Here is an 11,565-nt window from a genome sequence, read left to right as displayed (position 1 = left end):
AAGTACAATAGGGCATTAAATTTTCTTGATTTTAACAACGCTTTGTGGAAATCTCAAAATGTGGAGTAAAATTTAGTTCAATCGTGCGAGGTAGTTCATTCTTCCTATAAAACAGTTCACTTTTTTTCGGTGTGATTGAAAATTTTTAATTAAATATTTAATTAATACAATAAACGTTTTATTCAAACTCGAAAGACTAAGACACTTAATAAAATGGTTGATTTTTTTTTGATTTTTAATAAAAAAAAAAAAATACTTAATTACGTTTTTAATTAAAAAAAAAAAAAAAAACAAGTAAGGAAATCTAAAGTCGGGCGGGGCCGACTATATTATACCTTGCACCACTTTGTAGATCTAAATTTTCGATACCATATCACATCCGTCAAATGTGTTGGGTGCTATATATAAAGATTTGTCCCAAATACCTACATTTAAATATCATTCGATCTGGACAGAATTTGATAGACTTCTCTAAAATCTGTAGACTCAAAATTTAAGTCGGCTAATGCACAAGGGTGGAACACAATGTTAGTAGAAAAATATGGGAAATATTTAAATCTGAAGCAATTTTAAGGAAGCTTCGCAAAAATTTATTTATGATTTATCGCTCGATATATAAGTATTAGAAGTTTAGGGAAATTAGAGTCATTTCTACAGCTTTTCGACTAAGCAGTGGCGATTTACAAGGAAAATATTGGTATTTTGACCATTTTTGTCGAAATCAGAAAAACATGTATATGGGAGCTATATCTAAATCTGAACCGATGTCAACCAAATTTGGCACGCATAGATATAATCCTAATTCTATTCCTTCTGCAAAATTTCAACTAAATCGGAAAAAATTGGCCTCTGTGGTCATATGAGTGTAAATCGGGCGAAAGCTATATATGGGAGTTAAGAATCTGAACCAATTTCAACCAAATTTGGCACGCATAGCTACAATGGTAATTCTACTCCCTGTGCAACATTTCAATTAAATCGGAGTAAAAGATTGGCCACTGTGGTCATATGAGTGTAAATCGGGCGAAAGCTATATATGAGAGCTATATACAAATCTGAACCAATTTCAACCAAATTTGGCACGCATAGCTACAATGCTAATTCTACTCCCTGTGCAAAATTTCAACTAAATCGGAGTTAAAAATTGGCCTTTGTGGTCATATGAGTGTAAATCGGGCGAAACTATATATGGGAGATATATCTTAATCTGAACCAAATTTGACACGCATAGCTACACTACTAATTGTACTCCTAGTGCAAAATTTCAACCAAATTGGGGTAAAACTCTGCCTTCTGGGACCGTATTAGTCCATATCGGGCGATAGATATATATGGGAGCTATATCTAAATCTGAACCGATTTCAATAAAATTTGGCACACTTGACGACACTAGTAATTGTACTCCTAGTGCAAAATTTCAACCAAATTGGGGTAAAACTCTGGCTTCTGGGACCGTATTAGTCCATATCGGGCGAATGATATATATGGGAGCTATATCTAAATCTGGACCGATTTCTTCTAAAATCAACAGGGATCTATTCTGAGCTAAAACACATACTTGTGCCAAATTTGAAGTCGATTGGACTAAAACTGCGACCTAGACTTTGATTACAAAAATGTGTTCACGGACCGACGGACATGGCTATATCGACTCAGGAGCCCACCCTGAGCATTTTTGCCAAAGACACCATGTGTCTATCTCGTCTCCTTCTGGGTGTTGTAAACATATGCACTAACTTATAATACCCTGTTCCGCAGTGTGGCGCAGGGTATAAAAATAATTGATATTTTTTTTAATCAAACTAAGAATACAAAGTAAATTAAGAAAATGAGTGAAAATATTCGCCGGTTTTATTAAACAATAATTTGTTCCACTTAATAATAACAGGTTGGCTGATAAGTCCCCGGTCTAACAAAGAAAAAAACATTTGTTGTCAAAATTCGTTTTTATTATTCAACATAGTTCCCTTCAAGAGCGATACAACGATTATAACGACCTTCCAATTTTTTTGATACCATTTTGATAGTACTCCTTCGGGTTTGCCTCAAAATAGGCCTCAGTTTCGGCGATCACCACTTCATTGCTGCCAAATTTTTTTCCTGCGAGCATCCTTTTGAAGTCTGTGAACAAGAAAAAGTCGCTGGGGGCCAGATCTGGAGAATACGGTGGGTGGGGATGCAATTCGAAGCCCAATGACATGTGGCGCGGTGTGTTGTCTTGGTGGAACAACACTTTTTTCTTCTTCATATGGCGCCGTTTTGCCGCGATTTCGACCTTCAAACGCTCCAATAACTCCATATAATAGTCACTGTTGATGGTTTTTCCCTTCTCAAGATAATCGATAAAAATTATTCCATGCGCATCCCAAAAAACAGAGGCCATTACTTTGGCAGCGGACTTTTGAGTTTTTCCATGCTTCGGAGACGGTTCACCGGTCGCTGGCCACTCAGCCGACTGTCAATTGGACTCAGGAGTGTAGTAACGGAGCCATGTTTCATCCATTTTCACATATCGACGAAAAAACTCGGGTGTATTACGAGTTAACAGCTGCAAACACCGCTCATAATCATCAACACGTAGTTGTTTTTGGTCAAATGTGAGCTCGCGCGGCACCCATTTTGCACAGAGCTTCCGCATATCCAAATGTTGAAGGGAACTATGTTGAATAATAAAAGCAAATTTTGACAAAAAATGTGTTTTTCTTTGTTAGACCGGGGACTTATCAGCCAACCTGTTATATGAGCTCATCTCAAACCGATTTTAGTTCGAACTTGCATACACAAGGTCTTGGGTTCGATTTCTGCTTTCACCGGTGGATTATCCCACCTCAGTAATGCTGGTGACATTTCTGAGGGTTTCAAAGCTTCTTTAAGTGGTTTTTCGGGCTCACTTAGACTGAATAGTCTAAATGAGCCCGATACATCGGGCTGCCACCTAACCTAACTACCCCTTCATGAAGTTCAACACTCTCTATTTGGGACAGTCATCAATGGATGTCGCTGCAACCCATCATAAGTCCGGGTCCGGAGAATGTTGATTTCCATTCAATAGTGGTTAGCTTTTTTTCTCACCCATGTGTTTGGTCTAGCGTTGTCTTGACAGAAGATGCATCTCTTTGTGTTGATCAGTTCTGGCAGTTTTTATAGCCATTGTAGGATTTGATAAAACTGAAGTAAATTCAAAATTCATCTTTTGCCATTAAAATCACCTCATTTTATTCTCACAAAAACGATAAGCATAAATTGAGTGTACACTCCACTCTCGATTAGAGTTTGATGTGATCCCCCCAGGATATGCATTAACGTCTTTATGTTAGCGATTTATTGAAAAATCTGATTTTCCTTAATAATCCATCAAAACTTATTCAAAGTTTTCCCTCATTTAAATCATCATGATGTGAAAAACATCTTCAACAAACAATAATAAAAACTGTCACTTCACACTCAAATCATAGCAATTGAATTGAATTTCATAAGGACACACATTTCAATGGCTTCTCCATCCTCTTCACATTGCGTTTACTTTTTTTGCTTGCTTGCTTGGATTCTCACAATTTCCCAATGACAAAGAATAACTTATTAATCAAAATGTTCTCGGGCTAGCAAACAAGTCCATTTCACGCTTGGAAACACTAACATTTTTCTAGAGAGTACTTAGCGCAATGGAGGAACTGAACTGCATGCACCGAACTGCGAGAAACGCGAGAAAATCAACCAGGATAATAATCATGGCAGTTTTTAACACCATTATAATAACCGCCATAATAATGTTATCCTCATAAAAATGGCTACGATTAAAGCAGCCAAGAAGAAGAAGAAACTTGTCCAGGTGGGGGGAGGAGGAGAAAGAGAGTGAGGGAGATGTCTGAAGTTGCCTGACTGTTGAAAGTTAGAAAATATATGAAAAAATCGAGGAAAGAAAAACATTCTCGCTCGTCTTGGCTAAAAGGACCCAAGACACTCAAATGCAGGCAGTTGCATGTGGCGCAAGAAGTAATCCTTGTGGCGAACAAGTTGTGAAGAAAGTACAAGTAGTCAGTCGTCATCACATACTAGGAGAGACACGGAAAAAGTGAAAGCAGCTGTCATAATAGTAGGGAATCTACGTGAAAACTAACAAGCATACAACTGTAGTTAATGCTTTTTTCTTATTTTGCGAAATAAAGTAGATAGGTTTTATTGCAATAACACAAAACCATTACTGGAAGAAAATAATCTACGGTAAGGATATTGAGAAAGTTAAGTTTATGTACCCTATACATAGTTGCCACCGTTGGTAGAATTCTACCAAAAATTTTAGATTTTTGTTAGATTGGTGGAATTCTTGATATTTTGGTAGATTTTGCAACATACTCCTCCCCAACTAAGGTGTACTTCAATTTTTTTTATAGAAATAAAATTTACACAATATTTGCTATAGAAATAAAATTCAAACAAAATTTTCTATAGAAATAAAATTTTGAAAAAATTCTTTATAGGAATAAACTTTTAAGAAAATTTTTTATAGAAAGAAAATTTAGAAAACATTTTCTATAGAAAGAAAATTTTGAGAAAATTTTCTATAGAAAAGGAATTTTGACAAAATTTTTTATAGAAAAGGAAATTTGACAAAATTTTTTATAGAAAAGGAAATTTGACAAAATTTTCTATGGAAATAAACTTTTGACAAAATTTTCTACAGAAATAAAATTTAAAAAAACATTTTCTATTAGAAATACATTTCTCACTAAATTTCCTATAGAAATAAAACTCTGACCAAATTTTCTATAGAAAGAAAATTTTGACAAAATTTTCTATAGAAATAAAATATTGACAAAATTGTCTACCGAAATAAAATTCTGACAAAATGTTCTATAGAAATAAAATTTTGACAATATTTTCCATAGAAATAAAATGTGGAAAAAATTTTCTATAGAAATACAATTTTGTGAACAATTTCTATAGAAATTAAATTTTCCGCATCTGTTCTATAGAAATAAAATCTTGACAAAATTTTCTATAAAAACAAAATTTTCTCCAAATTTCCTATAGTAATAAAATTTTGACAAAATGTCTATAAAATAAAATTTTGACAAAATTTTCTATAGAAATAAAATTTTGACAAAATTTTCTGTAGAAATACAATTTTGACAAAATTTTCTATAGAAATAAAATTTTGACAAAATTTTCTATAGAAATAAAATTTGCACAACATTTTCAATAAAAATAAAATTTTGACAAAATTTTCTATAAAAATAAAATTTTGACAAAATTTTCTATAAAAATAAAATTTTGACAAAAATTTCTATGGAAAAAATTGTGAAAATGGTCTATAGAAATAAAATTATGACATAATTTTCTATAGAAATAACATTTTGACAAAATTTTCTATAGAAATAAAATTTTCACCAAATTTCCTATAGAAATACAATTTTGACAAAATGTTTATAAAATAAAATTTTGACAAAATTTTCTATACAAATAAAATGTTGGCAAAATTTTCTATAGAAGTAAAATTTTCACAAAATTTTCTATAGAAATAAAATGTTGACAAAATTTTCAATAGAAATAAAATTTTAACAATATTTTCTATAGAAATAACATTTGGACAAAATTTTCTATAGAAATAAAATTTTGAAAAATTTCTTTATAGAAATAAACTTTTGAGAAAATTTTTTATAGAAAGAAAATGTTGAGAACATTTTCTCTAGAAAGAAAATGTTGAGAACATTTTCTCTAGAAAGAAAATTTCGAGAAAATTTTCTATAGGAAGAAAATTTTGAGAAAATTTTCTATAGACATAAAATTTAAAAAAAAAAATCTTTTTTTTTGTTTAATTTTATATAAAAAAAATTCTGTAGAAAAGCGATTTTGACAAAATTTTATATAGAAACAAAATTTTGACAAAATTTTCTACAGAAATAAAATTTTGACGAAATTTTCTATTGAAATAAAATTTTGACAAAATTATCTATAGAAATAAAATTTTGACAAAATTTTCTATAGAAATAACATTTTGACAAAATTTTCTATAGAAATAAACTTTTCACAACATTTTCTACAGAAATAAAATTTTGACGAAATTTTCTATTGAAATAAAATTTTTGACAAAATTATCTATAGAAATAAAATTTTGACAAAATTATCTATAGAAATAAAATTTTGACAAAATTTTCTATAGAAATAACATTTTGACAAAATTTTCTATAAAAATAACATTTTGACAAAATTTTCTATAGAAATAAAATTTTGACAAAATTTTCTATAGAAATAAAATTTTTACAAAATTTTCTATAGAAATAAAATTTTGACAAAATGTCTATAAAATAAAATTTTGACAAAATTTGCTATAGAAATAAACAAAATTGTCTATACAAATAAAATTTTTACAAAATTTTTTATAGAAATAAAATTTTGACAAAATTTGCTATAGAAATAAAATTTTGACAACATTTTCTATAGAAATAAAATTTTGACAAAATTTTCTATAGAAATAAAATGTTCCGATAATTTTCTTTAGAAATAAAATTTTCTTTAGAAATAATATTTTCACCAAATTTCCTATAGAAATAAAATTTGGACTAAATATCCTAAAATACAATTGTGACAAAATGTTCTATAGCAATAAAATTTTAGTAAAATTTTCGGTAGAAATAAATTTTGGACAAAATTTGTTTAGAAATAAAATTTTGTTATTTCTTAGTACACAAGGTTTTGCAGTATAAAACGGCAATCATTATTCAATGTGCAAAGACTGTGGAAACATCCATTTCTCAATGAAAGGGAATGCTTACGTTAAGACTTCTTGTGAATGACGACGAGTGGTTGGTATACAAAAGAATGTGATTATTTTTTTTGTGAAAAGTGCATCTATTCATCCATTTACCAACACTAGAGCCATTTTCTCGTCAGTTCATCTAAGGGATATGCAACTGTAAAATAGACCACCATGGTCTATGGTGGATGAGTAGTGATAAAATACGAATGCATTTGAAGTAAATATGGCTATACATATGTATGGGTGAGTGTGTGTTAACTACACCACGTAATAGTAGTTGCAAAAATATTTGTTTAGAGCTTAAAGAACGCATAAAAACTAAAGACGTCATAAAGGCGCAAACTTAGTAACACTTTTTCTATGCATCCAACTGTGTGAGAGTCTGAGTGTTGTATGTTTACAGGAATATTTATATGGCATTTCGTCTTTTTGGTATCCTTGGTTAAATGAAAAATTTGTAAGAAGCAATGTTTATGAGAAAAAACTTTTATCTCCTTCGTAATCACCCTCTTCTGTTTTCCTTCTTGGTTTTTCAACTGCTTGAATAAACCCCAGAATCCGGGAAGAGTAAAAATTTCAAAGAAGTTTTTTTTTGTTAATCAGGCTAAATAAACATTTCTCTGGAAAAAGAGGCAGCATTGTAACGAAGAAGTATTGGAGGAAACTGTATGTGTTAAATTTTATAGCAGAACCGGATATATTCGTCTCTCATCAAGTTTGAATTGAAAAAAAAAAATATTGGAATTTCCTTTCACTCCTTCTCCCTTGTCTAACATAATTTTATTCATTCGTTTTTCTTTTTTCCCTTATTTTTGTGGTTTGTTTTGTCTGCGATAAGAGTTTGTATGACCCCATAAGTCTTTTGATAGTTGAAAGTGTATTCGCCTCGTATGTCTTCTCATAAATTTCTTGATAACTTTCATTTAAGCTTCGTTGTGAACAATTCACATAAACTTTACCATAGGAATCATTCACACCGCAACGCATTCCTTTGCACATTGTATATTCCACCTCTTCCCCTTGTGGAATAAATTTAGAACGTGGAGGCAAGCATTCATCTATCTTTTGTTTTACTTCATATCAACAGAGCCGACAAATTTATAGGGCTCTCTTTAGATGTTTGTGCAGCTGTGATACTGATGCTGTTATTGCCACTGCTCGATATTCTGTCTAAAGTTCTCTGCCCGATTTGGGGAGTTCAAAGCATTTGGAACATTAGCCTATACAGACTTTATGTCCCGTCTGAGCGATTCCCAGACGTGTATTTCATCTTAGCGATCATGGATGTGATGATGAGGTCGATGATGATGGTGTTGATGTTGAATGTGCCGACGATGGTTAGTATTGTAAATTCGCACCATCTAAGGCCACCACATAGTTTTCACTGCCATACACCACAAGTTCATGAAATTCGCAGACACATTTTTTGTAGAATTATTTTCCTCTTGCTTAGAGTTTTGGATGCAAATATGAACATGTGTTACTAATATTTTATTATATTTCGTTCTGCTTCAATTCATTTGTTTTCATAGAGAAAATTTAGTAAACGTTAACAGATGGAATCATAGTTGTGGTATGTAAAATATGGTCAATAATTTTGATGTATTCCAATTTGAAAGGGACATGGGTAAATTTCCGCCTTCTGTCAAAGAGTAAATAATTTTTTTATAACATTGAGTTGTTAGAGGTAAAACAATATTACTAACAAGTATATACGGTCGTAAGTTCGGCCATGCCGAATCGTATGTATCCTCCACCATGGATTGCGTAGAAACTTATACGAAAGACTGTCATCCATAATCGAATTACTTGGGTTGTGGTATCTTAAAACTTCTTAACATCGTTTTCTGAATTGTGAGTTAGTCCATATGTGGTATATATTAGACAAAAAAGGTATGTGTAGGTAAGTCTACAAATAATTACGAATCGATATGGACTTTTGCACGGTACGTAGAAAGCCAGAATAGAAATATGGGGGTCGCTTATATGGGGGCTATATACAATTACGAACTTGATATGGACCAATTTTTGTGTGATTAGGGATCGATTTATCTGAGGGCTATATATAAATATAGACCGATATGGACCTAGTTAGGCATGGTTGTTAACGGCCATATACTAGCACAATGTACCAAATTTCAACTAACTCGGATGAAATTTGCTCCTCCAAGAGGCTCCAAAACCAAATCTCGGGATCGGTTTATAAGGGGGCTATATATGATTATGGACTGATATGGACCACTTTTGGCATGGTTGTTAAATATCATATACTACCACCACGTACCAAATTTCAACCAGATTGGATGAATTTTGCTTCTCCAAACGGCACCGGAGGTCCAATCTGGCGATCGGTTTATATGGGGACTATATATAATTATGGACTGATATGAACCAATTTCAGCATGGTTGTTGAATACCATATACTAACATCACGTACCAAATTTCAACCGAATCGGGTGGATTTTGCTCTTCCAAGGGGCTTCGATTTATCTGAGGGCTATATATAATTATGGACCGATTTCGAACAATTTTTCCATGGGTGTTTGAGGCCATATAACACCACATTCCATATTTCAACTCATTCAGATGAATTTTAGTCTTCCAAGAGGCTTCGAAGGTCAAATTTGGTGATCGGTTTATATGGGGGATATATATAATTATGGATCGATGTGGACCAATTTTTGCATGGTCATTAGAGACCATATACTAACACCATGTACCAAATTTCAGCCGGATCGGATGAAATTTGCTTCTCTTAGAGGCTCCGCAAAGCCAAATCTGGGGATCGGTTTATGTGGGGACTATATATAGTTATTGACCGATGTGGACCAATTTTTCCATAGTTGTTTGAGACCATATACATACACCATATACCAAATTTCAGCCGGATCGATTGAAATTTGCTTCTCTTAGAGGTTCTCAAGCCAAATCGGTGGATCGGTTTATATGGGGGCTATATATAATTATGGACCGATGTGGACCAATTTTTGCATGGTTGTTAGAGACCATATACTAACACCATGTACCAAATTTCAGCCGGATCGGATGAAATTTGCTTCTCTTTGAGGCTCCGCAAGCAAAATCTGGGGATCGGTTTATATGGGGGCTATATGTAATTATGGACCGATGTGGACCAATTTTTCCATAGTTGTTTCAGACCATATACATACACCATATACCAAATTTCAGTCGGATCGGTTGAAATTTGCTTCTCTTAGAGGTCCTCAAGCCAAATCTGGAGATCGGTTTATATGGGGCTATATATAATTATGGACCGATGTGGACCAATTTTTGCATGGTTGTTAGAGACCATATACCAACTCTATGTACCAAATTTCAACCGGATCGGATGAATTTTGCTCCTCCAAGAGGCTCCGCAAGCCAAATCTAAGAGTCCGTTTATATGGGGGCTATACGTAAAAGTGGACCGACATGGCCCATTTGCAATACCATCCGACCTACATCAATAACAACTACTTGTGCCAAGTTTCAAGTCGATAGCTTGTTTCGTTAGCGTGATTTCAACAGACGGACGGACGGACATGCTTAGATCGACTTAGAATTTCACCACGACCCAGAATATATATACTTTATGGGGTCTTTGAGCAATATTTCGATGTGTTACAAACGGATTGACAAAGTTAATATACCCCCCATCCTATGGTGGAGGGTATAAAAAAAAACTTTGAATTTTTGTCATACAATAAAATCAAGATTTCAAAGCACAACATCAGGAGACCGATGCTCCAAATTCCAGAGAGTTGAGAATGGGAGTTCGGTCACCATGTATTTGTGAACAATTTTTTTATGTAATAAAAATGAATGGCAGATGAATATGAAGGTTAACCATCTTCATCAATTGTATATATATTTTTATACCCACCACCATAGAATGGTGACGGGGGTATAATAAGTTTGTCATTCCGTTTGTAACACATCGAAATATCGATTTTCGACTATATAAAGTATATATATTCTTGATCAGGGAGAAATTCTAAGACGATATAACGATGTCCGTCTGTCCGTCTGTCTGTCTGTCTGTCTGTCTGTATGTTGTAATCACGCTACAGTCTTCAATAATGAAGCAATCGTGCTGGAATTTTGCACAAACTCGTCTTTTGTCTGCAGGCAGGTCAAGTTCGAAGATGGGCTATATCGGTCCAGGTTTTGATATAGTCCCCATATAAACCGACCTCCCGATTTGGGGTCTTGGGCTTATAGAAATCGTAGTTTTTATCCAATTTGCCTGAAATTTGAAATCTAGAAGTATTTTATGACCATAAAGAGGTGTGCCAAAAATGGTGAGTATAAGAACGATCTCCCGATTTAACTCCTTGGGTTTCTAGAAACCGTAGTTTTTATCTGATTTGTCTGAAATTGTAAATATTCTGGTATTTTAGGCTCACAAAAACGTGTATCGGATTAAGTTTTTATCGGTCCATTTGGTAATGCCTCCATATAGACCGACTTCACTTCTTGAGGGTGTAGAAGGCGCACTGATCATGAAAATTGCTTGAAACTCAATGTAAAATTTCCAGATTTTACTTCCACAGATTTAAGATTTCAAATCAAGACGTTATTTTATAATTTTCTTGCACACTTACAAGACATGTTAACGATTCTCTAAAACTCGAACAAAAATGGTTCTTATAAATCCAGAATCTGATATAGTCCTCATAGGTGAAATCCTTAAAATTCGGGAAGTGTCCTCAAGTCCTCAATCCCTCCTGACATTTCAAAGGAAACCCTAATATTTGGTTCATGGTGGTGGGTATTTAAGATTCGGCCCGGCCGAACTTACTGCTGTA

This window comes from Haematobia irritans, chromosome 5, assembly GCF_050003625.1.
Source record: "Haematobia irritans isolate KBUSLIRL chromosome 5, ASM5000362v1, whole genome shotgun sequence".
NCBI lineage: Eukaryota > Metazoa > Arthropoda > Insecta > Diptera > Muscidae > Haematobia > Haematobia irritans.
This window is presented reverse-complemented; position numbering follows the sequence as displayed.